Below are 12,861 nucleotides of genomic sequence, written 5' to 3'. Positions count from 1 at the left end.
ATCTAAGGGACGTTATCACTCGTCAAAACACCATATATGTCATACCTCTCATTGTCCCAATCATTGCACGCTAGCGGGAGAATTTCCAAGATGTAACATTCTTCCCCCCTTTTGGAACATTCGTCCTCGAATGTTAAACACTCGGGATTCTACAAAAATTTTGCCAGAGTTTTCCCTGTAATCTGGCACTACTAACCTGTCACAACAACCCATAATATCATCGCCTCACAGGGCTACATCACAATATCAACACATCTATGGCCACACACGACCAAAAGCATAAAAATAAAGCATACATATCTTATATCGTCGACGCTTCATCTTGAATCTCTTCCGGGGGTTGGAACAAATGGGGGTACTTGGATCTCATTTTCTCTTCCGCTTCCCAAGTCATCTCTTCCCGATTGTTGTTCCTCTATACAACTTTGACTGATGCTACCTCTTTATTCTGAAGCCTTCGCACTTGCCTATCTAGAATAGCAATAGGCACCTCTTCATATGTTAACTTCTCTGTCAATTGCACATCCTCTATCAGGAAAATCTTTGTGGGATCTCCGATACACTTACGGAGCATCGAAACATGGAATACTGGATGGACTAATTCAAGCTCCGAAGGCAATTTCAACTCATAGGCTACCTGACCCACCTTACTAATGATTTCATACGGTCCGATGTATCTAGGGCTTAGCTTCCCTTTCTTGCCAAATCTCATCACCCCTTTCATCGGAGATACTTTCAGAAACACCCAATCACCAGCTTGAAATTCCAGGTCTCGTCGGCGATTGTTTGCATAAGACTTTTGGCGGCTTTGGGCTATTAGTAATCGATCTCGGATCACCTTAACTTTTTCCACCGCTTGTTGAATCAATTTGGGGCCTATCAATTGTGCTTCTCCTGTTTCAAACCATCCAATTGGAGATCTATACTTCCTTCCATATAAATCCTCGTATGGAGCCATCAGAATGCTGGAATGATAGCTATTGTTATATGTGAACTCAATTAGTGGCAAATGATCATCCCAACTACCACCGAAATCCAACACACACGCCCGTAACATATCTTCTAAGGTTTGAATGGTACGCTCGGCTTGCCCGTCAGTTTGTGGATGAAATGTCATGCTAAACTTCACTTGTGTGCCCAAACCTTCTTGAAAAGACTTCCAGAACTTAGCTGTAAACTGTGCTCCTCTATCCGTGATAATAGACAATGGAATACCATGGAGTCGCACAATTTCCTTGAGGTATAGCCTTGCATAGTCTTCTGCTGAGTATATGGTTCTAACTGGAAGGAAATGGGCTGCTTTTGTCAATCTATCCACGGTCACCCATATAGAATCATATTTACCACGAGAACGAGGTAATCCCACGATGAAATCCATGTTAATCACTTCCTATTTCCAAGTGGGTATTTCTATCGCTTGCAACAAGCCTCCTGGCTTTTGATGTTCCGCTTTTACTTGTTGGCAATTTGGGCATTGTGCTACGAATTCTGCTATATCTCTTTTCATGCCATCCCACCAATACATCATCTTGAGATCATGATACATTTTGGTTGCGCCTGGATGAACAGAATACCGGGAACAATGCGCTTCTCCTAGGATTCGTTGGCGCAATTCCGCCACCTTTGGTACACATAACCTGCCTTGGTATCTAAGAATTCCATCAATAGAAATTCCAAACGGAGACTTTTCCCTTCCAGGCGATGCGTCTCTATAATGACATAACTGAGGATCCTCATACTGCCGTTCCTTCACTTCCAGATCCAAGGACGAAATCGCAGAATCTTTGATACTAATACCCGCATTACCTGAATCAATTACACGCACTCCAAGATTAGCCAATCGATGAAGTTCTTGAACCACCTCTTTCCTTTCCGGAGGGATTTCACATATACTGCCCATTGATCGGTGGCTAAGTGCATTGGGTACTACATTTGCCTTCCCGGGGTGGTATAAAATGTTAACATCATAATCTTTTAATAATTCTAACCGCCGCCTCTGCCGCAGGTTCAACTCCCTTTGCTTGAGGCTGTACTGGAGGCTCTTGTGATCTGTATAGATATCAACATGCACACCATACAAATAATGCCTCCACATTTTCAGGGCATGAATAACCGCAGCCAATTCAAGATCATGCGTCGGATAGTTCATTTCATGTTTACGCAATTGTCGCGAAACATATGCAATAACTTTACCATGCTGCATCAACACGCATCCTAATCCCACACCGGAAGCATCACAATACACAACGTAGTCATCTGGCCCTTCTGGAAGTGTCAACACTGGAGCTGAAGTTAATCTGTCTTTCAACTCTTGAAAGCTACGTTCACAAGTATCACTCCATTGGAACTTTGCCGACTTCTGGGTTAGCTTCGTTAATGGGGCTGAAATGGATGAGAAAACCTCTACAAACCTTTTATAATAGCCTGCTAAACCCAGAAAACTACGAACTTCCGTAGGCGTCGTAGGCCTTGGCCAAGTCTTCACTGCTTCAATTTTCTGAGCGTCGACTCGAATACCGTCATTGGAAATAAAATGGCCCAGGAATATCATCGAGTTCAGCCAAAATTTGCATTTTGAAAATTTTGCATACAGCTCCCGAGCTCGAAGAATACCAAGAACGATCCTCAAATGATCTGCATGTTTTGATTCTGTGCGAGAGTACACCAGGATATCATCAATAAACACTATCACAAATAAGTCCAAGAGAGGCCTGAATACGTTGTTCATCAAATTCATAAATACAGCCGGAGCATTAGTCAGCCCGAATGACATCACTCGAAATTCATAGTGGTCGTGCCTCGTTCTGAAGGCTGTTTTTGGAATATCCGCTTCTCTAATTCTCACTTGATGGTAGCCCGACCTCAAATCTATTTTTGAAAACCACTTGGCACCTTGCAATTGATCGAATAAATCATCAATCCTTTAGAGAGGATATCTGTTCTTTATCGTCACTTTGTTCAATTGCCTGTAGTCGATACACATTCGTAGAGATCCGTCTTTCTTTCTCACAAACAAGATCGGTGCTCCCCACGGTGATGAACTGGGTCAAAGGAATCCCTTCTCGAGCAAGTCTTTCAGCTGCGCCTTTAGCTCTTTTAATTCTGCCGAAGCCATTCGATAAGGGGGAATAGAAATAGGCATTGTGTCCGGCAATACGTCAATAGCGAAATGAATTTCCCTTTCTGGCGGAAGACCTGGAAGTTCATCTGGAAATACATCTGGAAACTCATTCGCCACCGGAACTGACTGGAAAATTGGTGGTTTTGCCTCGGTATCATGAGCCCGAACTAAGTGATAAATATAGCCCTTGCCTATCATCTTCCTTTCCTTGAGGTAGGAAATAAACCTACCCTTCGGGGATGCTGTATTACTCTGCCATTCGAGCACGGGCTCTCCTGGAAATTAGAATCGAACCATTTTTGTGCGACAATCAACATTTGCATAACACGAGGCCAACCAATCCATACCCATGATTACATCGAAATCTACCATTTCTAACTCAATCAAGTCAGCTTGAGTCTGACGATCGCATATCACCATAACACAATTTTTGTACAATTGTCTTGCTATCACAGGATCACCAACTGGAGTGAGTACCTCAAAGGGTTTAATTGACTCGGGTTTTACCCCGATTTAACCAGCAACATATGGAGAAATATAAGAAAATGTAGAACTCGGATCTATCAACGCATACATATCACGGGAGAATATAGAAAATATACCTGTGACTACATCCGGAGAGGACTCGAGATCCTGTCGTCCCGCTAAAGCGTATACACGGGGCTGAGTGGCACCCGAAGTAGATGCTGCCCCTGGGCCTCTGCCTCGGTCTGCTGTCATCTGAGAAGTCTGCCCTACGGGGCGTGCTGATGAGGAACCCACTGCTGAGCCAGTGGGCTGAACCCCACCTCTACCATATCGCGAGGGACAATCTCGCATCAAATGTCCAGTCTGCCCACAAACATAGCCACCATCACTGTCCTGACGACACGGCCCAGAGTGTAATTTGCGGCACCGACTACATCGTGGAACTGGTGGTCTCCTCTGACTGTACACACCCCCAAACTGAGAACCCGAAGCTCTCGAGCTCTGACCCTGCCCCGGTGGAAAAGAGCGATCAAATCCCCTGTCTGCGAACCGTGGAGGTGCACTAGTCGCTGACTGGCCTGAATGTCGGGAATAAGCCTGCCTTGATCCCCCTCTATAATCACCACCTATGCCCTCAGATCTAGCCCTTTTGTTTTGCCTCCTATCACTGTCGCGGTCTCCCCTTTATTGTCGGTGTCGTCCCTCTAAGTTCTAAGCATGGGCCTATATCCGGGAAATGTCCATCCCGTCTTGCGAGGAAGCCATCAGACAATCTCTGAATAGATGCGGTCCCAGACCACTCACAAATCTATGTACCCGATCTCCCATGTCGACCACCATAGTCGAAGCATATCTAGCCAAGGAACTGAACTGCATGCTATACTCCCGGGCACTCATGTTTCCTTACCTAAAATTCAGAAATCTATCTGCTCTCGCTCGGCGGACCTCGGGTGGTAAATAGTGGCAAATGAAAGCATCTAAGAACTCTTGCCAAGCCGGAGGAGGCGCGTTCTCTCCTCTCGATAATAACCAATTGTTGTACCACAGCACCGCCACATCCCGGAGCCTATAGGATGCCAACTCCACGGATTCGGTTTCGGAGGCATGGACAATCTTCAACGTCCTCAATATTTCATCAATAAAACTTTGGGGGTCTTCCTCCGGCTTTGACCCGAAGAATTCCGAGGGATTTAGACTCATAAAATTACCGGCCTTTGTACTTGCTGCCCGGTCACTTGAACCCACATTTTGTCGTTGTGCTTGTGCGGCAACCAACTGGGTCAATAACTGAATAGCCTCGGTCATTTGTTGACCCGAAGCAACCGGTGGAGGGATCGGAGCTGGGGCTCCTCCTTGCTCTCCCACATCGGGCGGGGTAGAAAAAGTATTTGACAAGGCCTCGTTGTGTGTTATTAAGAACACAATGATAGAATAATAGATATTCATACATAATATAATAATACACATGGACCTAGGGTTGTCATGAGCATGGTATAGAAGAAACTCTAGTTTTCGTAAGGATTTATACTCTATGGATTAAGAGGCGTGGGGAAGAACAATAATGTTTCCACTTGTAGATAGCAACCCTACATACCTGGTAATGCTCCAAACTTGTATAAAAAATCTGAACTTGGAAAAAGAATTCCAAAGTCTAAGTCTTGAGTCCTTTAAAATGGTTTTCTTGAAAACCCTATGTTAAGAACAATGATTTCATTGTTAGATTATGAGAACACATGCTAGAATTCACTTGGAATGGTTGGAATAGACTTTCCTTGGTGTTCTTGGTGATGGAAGAGACGAACAAGTCGTTCTAGGGTTTAGAGACTTGTAAAAATAAGAACTAGAACTGAATCAGGTATTTATAGCTCCTGGCGCGACGGGTGAAATACGGTCCGTACTATGATTTATGGTCCGTAAACCTGGACCGTATTTAAGCATATTCCAAAACAGAAATACTGTAGTACCTCCTGCCCAAATACAATCAACATATATGGGCCGTATTATTTCAAAAGACGGTCCGTATTTAACACTATAATTCTCCAAGCCTCATTCCAGAATGCACAGTGAACTTGATGACAATTTACGTTCTGAGATACGGGCCGTATTCCAAAATACGGTCTGTATTTAACCATAAAGGTTTCCTGAGCCAATTTTCAGAATGCTCAGTGGTTTTAGATGTCAACTTACGATTTGAAAGACACCCGTATACTGAAATGCGGTCCGTCTTCTGGGGCGTAAATCCCCATCTGACAACTGAAGCGAAATTTCCATTTCCCTCATTCTCTATTTGGTTTTCTAAGTCTAGGATCATGGTCAATGCTTAAGTTAAAAATACGGGGTGTTACACTTCTACTCCTATGAATTATAATATTTGATGGAGCGAGGAGAAAGAAAGAGTCTTCTTCTGGAGTATATATAGTATGTGACTTTTATTAAGGAAAAGTTTAATGGTTAAGCTATTAAATAAATTAAGGTAACTAGTTTCTCAGCATGTGCTTTCCCAGTCAACGTAGTATATGATTTTTTTAACATAATATTGATATTATTAAATAATTGTGCAAGTTTCTTGGAACGATTAATGCAAATCGTTGTATGATGATTGTTTGTCGAACACCTTCATATAATTTTGAAAGGGTTGTAAATAAATTGTTATAACATTATTAACTGATCACTTCATAAAGAGTAATTCTAACCTATCATTAACAATGTAAAAAAAAAATCTTTGTTACTCCCAAACGCATACGCAAGTATACGTGGTCCTAGAAGTAATATAGGATTTAAATTCCAGATATCGTGCCCATAGATATCGTGCCCATAGGGACTTATAGTTAACCGTCAACTAAATTAAACTAAAGCTAATTAGCTAAACAAGAAATAAATCCAAATTTATATTTATAAACTAACTAAAAATAAAAGAAAGCAAATAAAGAACTTCAACCAAGAAAGAGCAGATTTTTATCGGAGAAGAGATAGATCTAGGGCTATAACCACTAACAATCCAGTTGAGTCTTTAAACCATTCTACCTATCAAATTCCTGAGTCACTGGTTGACGGGTTAATTTTAATTTTCTGAGTATCTTCCGAGTTGCTCACAAGCCTGTAGATGCTACTATAATGCCTATATTCCTATGGTCGCCAGAGGTAACAAGAACGCATTTACTTCTCCGTATTCAACTAAGCAAGGCTAAAGGATATATTCCTATCCTCATTAGCCAAACAATTATATCGAAAAAGCTTTATTTATTCGTATTACGTATGCAAATTCCCTATCCCTAGTTCAATTCACACGCCACAGATAGTGCTCAACTATTTCGTCAAATAATCAAACAATTAAGACCAAGAATAAATAAATAACCCAAAGATGGAAAATCAATATATATAAATGATAATCAAACGTCAACTTTCATGTTTGGGCCAAAACCCTAGAACTAAAGAGTTTAACTCCACATAGACATGGAAGAAAAATAACAAATCATCCGAATAGAAATGTAACAGAAGTATTATAGAGAAGAGAAGATAAAACCCTGTAACTACGACTTCTCCAAGTTCTCTCTAGGTCCAAAGTTCTTAACTAAGGGTTTCAAGTTATCCAAAGTTGTGTAAAAATTATGACTTATGGAATATTTATAGACGTAGGAAAAAGCCCAAATAAAATAACAGACTCCAAAAAGAATTGGGAAGCGTTAAAGATACAAAAATCGGCTTTGTGTGATGCGCCATTCTTAGTTGCGTTGAATTTGAATCAACTGAAGCCCAATGCTCTGCCAGTACGTACTTTTGCTAACCTTCTCTTTTTTCCTTCTTTGTAATTGTAGACACTTAGGTGTCATTAAATGCCAAAATCATTAGCAATGAGGGCCCTAATCATTAGCCATTTATTCTCGTCTCTCTCTCTCTTTCTTTCTTTCCTTTTTCCTCATTTTATTCAATTTTACTCCAAATCTCTTCATTTTTGCACCTCTTTAATCCTACATAGTAAAAATATAATATTAAGCACAAAGTAATATAATTAATACTCAAAAGACGATTAAAAGTATTAGAATGTACGACAACAATGAGTTAAAATATGTATTTTTGGTCGGACATCACCACCTTACAGTTAAACTCTTGCTCGTCCTCGAGTAAGCAATAAAACCACTATCAATAATTTAAGCCTAGGAACACCACCACTTTGGTTGATACCAACAATTAGGCCCTATATGTTACGCCTCGGAAAATTTTCCGTTCATGCACAGTGAATAGACTGACGAAGGGAACGACGTATACGATGTTTTGATGAATATTGAATAACATTTGATGACCCTAATTAAGATTTCGAAGACATTCGTAGTAAGAGGAGAAAGTTTGCCAAGAGAGGGCAAGGTATACGTTATGTATCGCAACGAATTAATGATGCTTTAGAGAAAAGTTATAACGTCCCTTAGATTGTTAATGAGGTGTTAAACAAGTGTCAAGAACGTTCCATAAGGATTTGAGATCAAACGAAGTGACGAGAACAAAATCGGAGATGAGATGGATTATACGACCAATTATACGGTCCGTATAATATTATACGGTCCGTATAATGTTCCTCAGAATTTTCACAGTGAAGTCCCTCACTGGTGAGATTATACGGTCACTTATACGGACCGTATAAAGTTATACGGCCCGTATAATGTGCCGTATAATGGTCATAGAGGCGAGATGTGAAAGAGGTAATTTCACGGTCACTTATACGGACCGTATAAAATTATACGACCTGTATAAAGTACCGTATAATGAACGCAGAAGAGAGAATTTGACGGGGTGATTTCATGGTCACTTATACAGACCGTATAAGTGTCTGTATAATTATGTCGGGACAGATTTTAAGTTTTTAAATAAGAGACCCAAGTTCATTATTTTCATTCCCATTTCTCCTCCACGACTCAAGAGTTCTCTAGAACCTTCCAAACACTTCATATACAAGAATCCAAGTGCGACTAAAGATCCAGTACATCAAACCCACAAAATTAAGTGTAAGAAACACATTAATGCTCATCCAAGTCAAGGAATATCAATGGAAGTGAACTAGGGTTTTGGTGCAAGAGAAGTATTTCAACTCAAGACTTATTTCTACACTATCTACGGTAATTTTTATGGAATTTACATGTTATTTAAGGACTTTGAAAAGTTGAAACACTTGGATTGTAGAGGGAGATAGAAAATGGGTCATGAATGTGTGAATAGTGACATTTTGAGTAGTAGTTTGGAGTGAATCACGAATATTGAGATGTGGTGATTATAAGTAAGCTATAAATGAAATTTAGAACATGGGGTAAGTATTATATGTGAGAAAACGCAATAGTGAACCATGACCATGATTATGGAGGAATTGAAGTGAAATTGTGAAATGTGGATAATGTAGATGAATGATGATTGTTGCCTATAATATTGTGAATGTTGTTATGGATGTTTGGGGATTGATATAAGATATTGAGAAAGTAGTAGAAACAAAGGAAATGCCGCCCAATTTTCTCTAGCTTTAGTAAGCACGTTCTTATAATCGTCTAACTAATGTTAATACGAACTCCCTTGAAGGTAAAGACGTGAGCATTGAAGGAGAACGATCAAGCGGTAGAATAGCTAAAGGAAAAGATATGTAAGGCTAATCCTTTCTTTCTATGGCATGACTCCTATGGTATAAATCTTCCTATCTTTCCTTGATCTTTCTAAATAACGAAAATTATGAGTCCATGACTATAAAGAGCTACATACGCATATGACAAAGAAAAGAGATATGACGACGAGCAAGATAATGATGACGATGAATATAAGTATGAAGGATCCCAGAATAAAATAAGATGTCCATGAAGCTAATGATTCTAAGTATGGCTCCATTGATGCTTTTCCTTATGTACACTCGCCTTAAAATGTTAGTGCCTTCAAGGTGATATATGATGATGATGATTACACCATAATATAACCGGGGGTTCACGACCTTATGTCACCCCGACATAGCCATAGTTGCCTTCAAGTTCTAATGTATGTTTTGATGATAAATGTATAATGATGATAAGTCATGATATGTTTATGAGATGTACAATAATGTAAGTTTATGATATGCCTATGCAATGTATGAAAAAGTTAAGTTATGTTGACTATATGAAGATATGATTCCACCGTGCCTAGTTGGCCGGACATGTCACCGCGAAGGCGGGCTGCTTATGATTCCACCGTGCCTAGTTGGCCGGACATGTCACCGCTAAGGCGGGCTGGTTATGATTCCACCGCGCCTAGAAGGCCGGACATGATCACCACTAGTAGGCGGCACCCGGACGCGGGTTAACGATGATGATTTATACGATACGATGATGTATGCGTTATGATGATACATGTAATATGATTATATATATATATGATATATGTATGAAATGTATTCACCCATAAAATTCACGCAGGTTATATCTTCATCTTATGCCTTATGATTTCTCTGTTATATTCATTTCATTCATGCCTTACATACTCAGTACAATGTTCGTACTGACGTCCATTTTCTATGGATGCTGTGCTCATGCCCACAGGTAGATAGGGAGGTGATCCAGACTCGTAGGAGCTATTAGCTAACTTGAGGGCACTCCATTGTTCCGGAGGTGCCATTGACTTATTCTTTTGTGTATATATATATATATATATATATATATATATATATATATATATATATATATATATATATGTAGTTTGGGCACGACGGGGTCCTGTCCCGTCTCTATGTCTAGCATTCTAGTAGAGGCTCGTAGATACGTATGTGTGGGTAGTATGGTCTCACGATGTCCTTATTATATATGTATATATTATTTTGATAGCCGAAGGGCTTATGTATCTAAGGGTAAGCATGTTACAAATGAAAATGGTTTTCCTATGATTATGAGCACAAGATTAACGAATGAACGCATAATAAGTACGATAAGTAATAGAATGAGTGGTGCTCGGTGGTTATCCCCGGGTACCCGTCACGGCCCCCAGTCGGGTCGTGACAAAAGTAGTATCAGAGCAGTTCAGTCCTAGGAAGTGTCTACGAGCCGTGTCTAGTAGAGTCTTGTTTATGGTGTGTTGCGTGCCACACTTATAAACAGGAGGCTACAGGGCATTTAGGAAAAATTACCATCTTTCATCTTAAGAGATCGTGCGATAGAGCTGTATTATAAGATTATCCCCTCCCTAATTGTGCGTTATAATTTCCGCAAAGCTGATTAAAGGAAAAGCTACGGCAGCCCAGAAGGGCAAGATAGTGGTTGAAGAAGGGCTTGAACGTGAGCCGTCTAGGGATATGGTGGAGAGCGAACCCCAGAATAAGGCCCTATCTCGGTTTTCCCATACTTCGCCCACTTTAGAGGATCAAAGGGGAGCCTTAACTTTAGCTCCGGCACCCCCCGTTCCTCCACTAGATGCCTCGGGCCAAGAGATGAGATAGGCCATTTTTCTACTGACTCAATTGGTAGCCGCTCAAGCTCAGCGGCAGGATGTGGGCCACGGTAACAGGGGTTGGAGAAAGAGAGTTAGTTCTTCAGGGTTTGATCATGAGTTTAGGGGCGCTCCGAGGCAACAATTCTCTAGGCACTCAGTTCGTTCAATAAGTAGTGCTCCTCTGCAGTCTCCTAGACCCAGGTTTGATGGATCTTCTTATTCTAGGTCACCCCAGAGTCTCATAGTTTCCAGTTCTCGGATTTTGAGTGGTTCTAGTCAGACGAAATCCCCGGTACCACGATGTACTCGGTGTTCTAGGTTACATTGGGGACCATGCCACTTGGGCTCGGATGTCTGTTTTGCCTGTGTTCGGCCAGGCCATTTCAAGCGCGACTGCCCATCGCTACATGGTAAAGATAAGGTTCGGACTACGGGAGTGGTAGCCGGCTCTTGATCATCGGTACGCCCTCCAAGGCAAAGGCCACAGATGTTACTAGGCGGTGATAGAGACCGAAGAGGAATGTCCAATCCGAGTGGATCCCAGCATCATATCCATGCGTTAGCTGAGAGACAGGATCTTGTGTCTCCCCCCGATATTGTCCCAGGTATATTGCTAGCATCCTCTTATGATATGTGTGCATCGATTGATTCAGATCTTATGCTGTCATGTATCACTCCCGTTGTGATGATTGCGTTGAGGTGAAAAATCTGAGCAAATCCAACAATTTGAGATGACTATATTTGTTAGTGACCTAGTGATAGCCAGAATCGTGATTTACGAGTAAGTTGATTGACAGTGAGTGAATATAAATAATATGTGTATGTATATATATATTGGAATTTTAGACCGAGTGTGCAGGCACAACTTATGAGGAAATCTCTATTATTTATATCCTTTAATGGTAAGTGATCTTTTGTTGCTGAGTTGCATATTATGTGTGTCCCGATATATGTCCTACTGAGACGTCGGACGTGTTTTCTGGGCTATGTGTATGTTTGGGATTGTTATGCCTACAAGAGAAACTCTGCCGAAATTTTCCTAGAATCTAAAGGAGATAAGATATAAGCTTGTAATATGTCCTAATGGGAAAAAATGTTGTGCAAAAAGTAATGGCAGGACGATATTAAGTCAGGAGTACCGTTGACAACTACAAGAGATGAGTTAAATATTATTGAATTGATAGTAACGGTAATTATAAGATCGACATTGATATGGTAAAGAGAAATACTAGAGTAAATTAAGGAGCCTGGTAGTACTAAAGCATGACATAGAAGAGAAACGGGTAACTCCAATAGAGTGTGATACCGAAGTATTGATTGGGCGGATAAGTACAAGTAAAATACGACAGATCTATTAGCAAAATAAAGTAACAGCATCACGGAGACAGAGGTACGAATATGAAGGGTTATAACGAATGTGAATACATTGGTAAGATAATTTATATGGTAAGTGTAATAGGGCTGATCAGAAAGAGTAACAGGTTAAGTATGCTTATTTCACGAGGTTTATTCTATTTTATAAGCGGGCTTGTGAATGAGATCAAGAAGTGGCACTCTATAGAGTTAATTATGATCAGGGTATAATGAGAATGTAACAAGAACTGTAAGTAAAGTATAGTGAGGAAACGACTAAAGATGTGACATGTTCTACATGGATAAAGAATGAATGCAAGGGTGAAACCAGTGAACGAGCCATAGGCAATAGATAAGAAATCTTATAAGACCTTGTTAGAAGAATCTAGCATAGAGGTTTCACAATGACTGAAGTAATAGCAAGCAAACTTGAAAGAAGGAATCAGAGAAATGTGATATGGCAAAGAAGTAGTAGTTTGTGATTTGTAGAATCG

Source organism: Lycium barbarum, chromosome 8 (assembly GCF_019175385.1).
Source record: "Lycium barbarum isolate Lr01 chromosome 8, ASM1917538v2, whole genome shotgun sequence".
NCBI classification, from domain to species: Eukaryota; Viridiplantae; Streptophyta; class Magnoliopsida; order Solanales; family Solanaceae; genus Lycium; species Lycium barbarum.
This window is presented reverse-complemented; position numbering follows the sequence as displayed.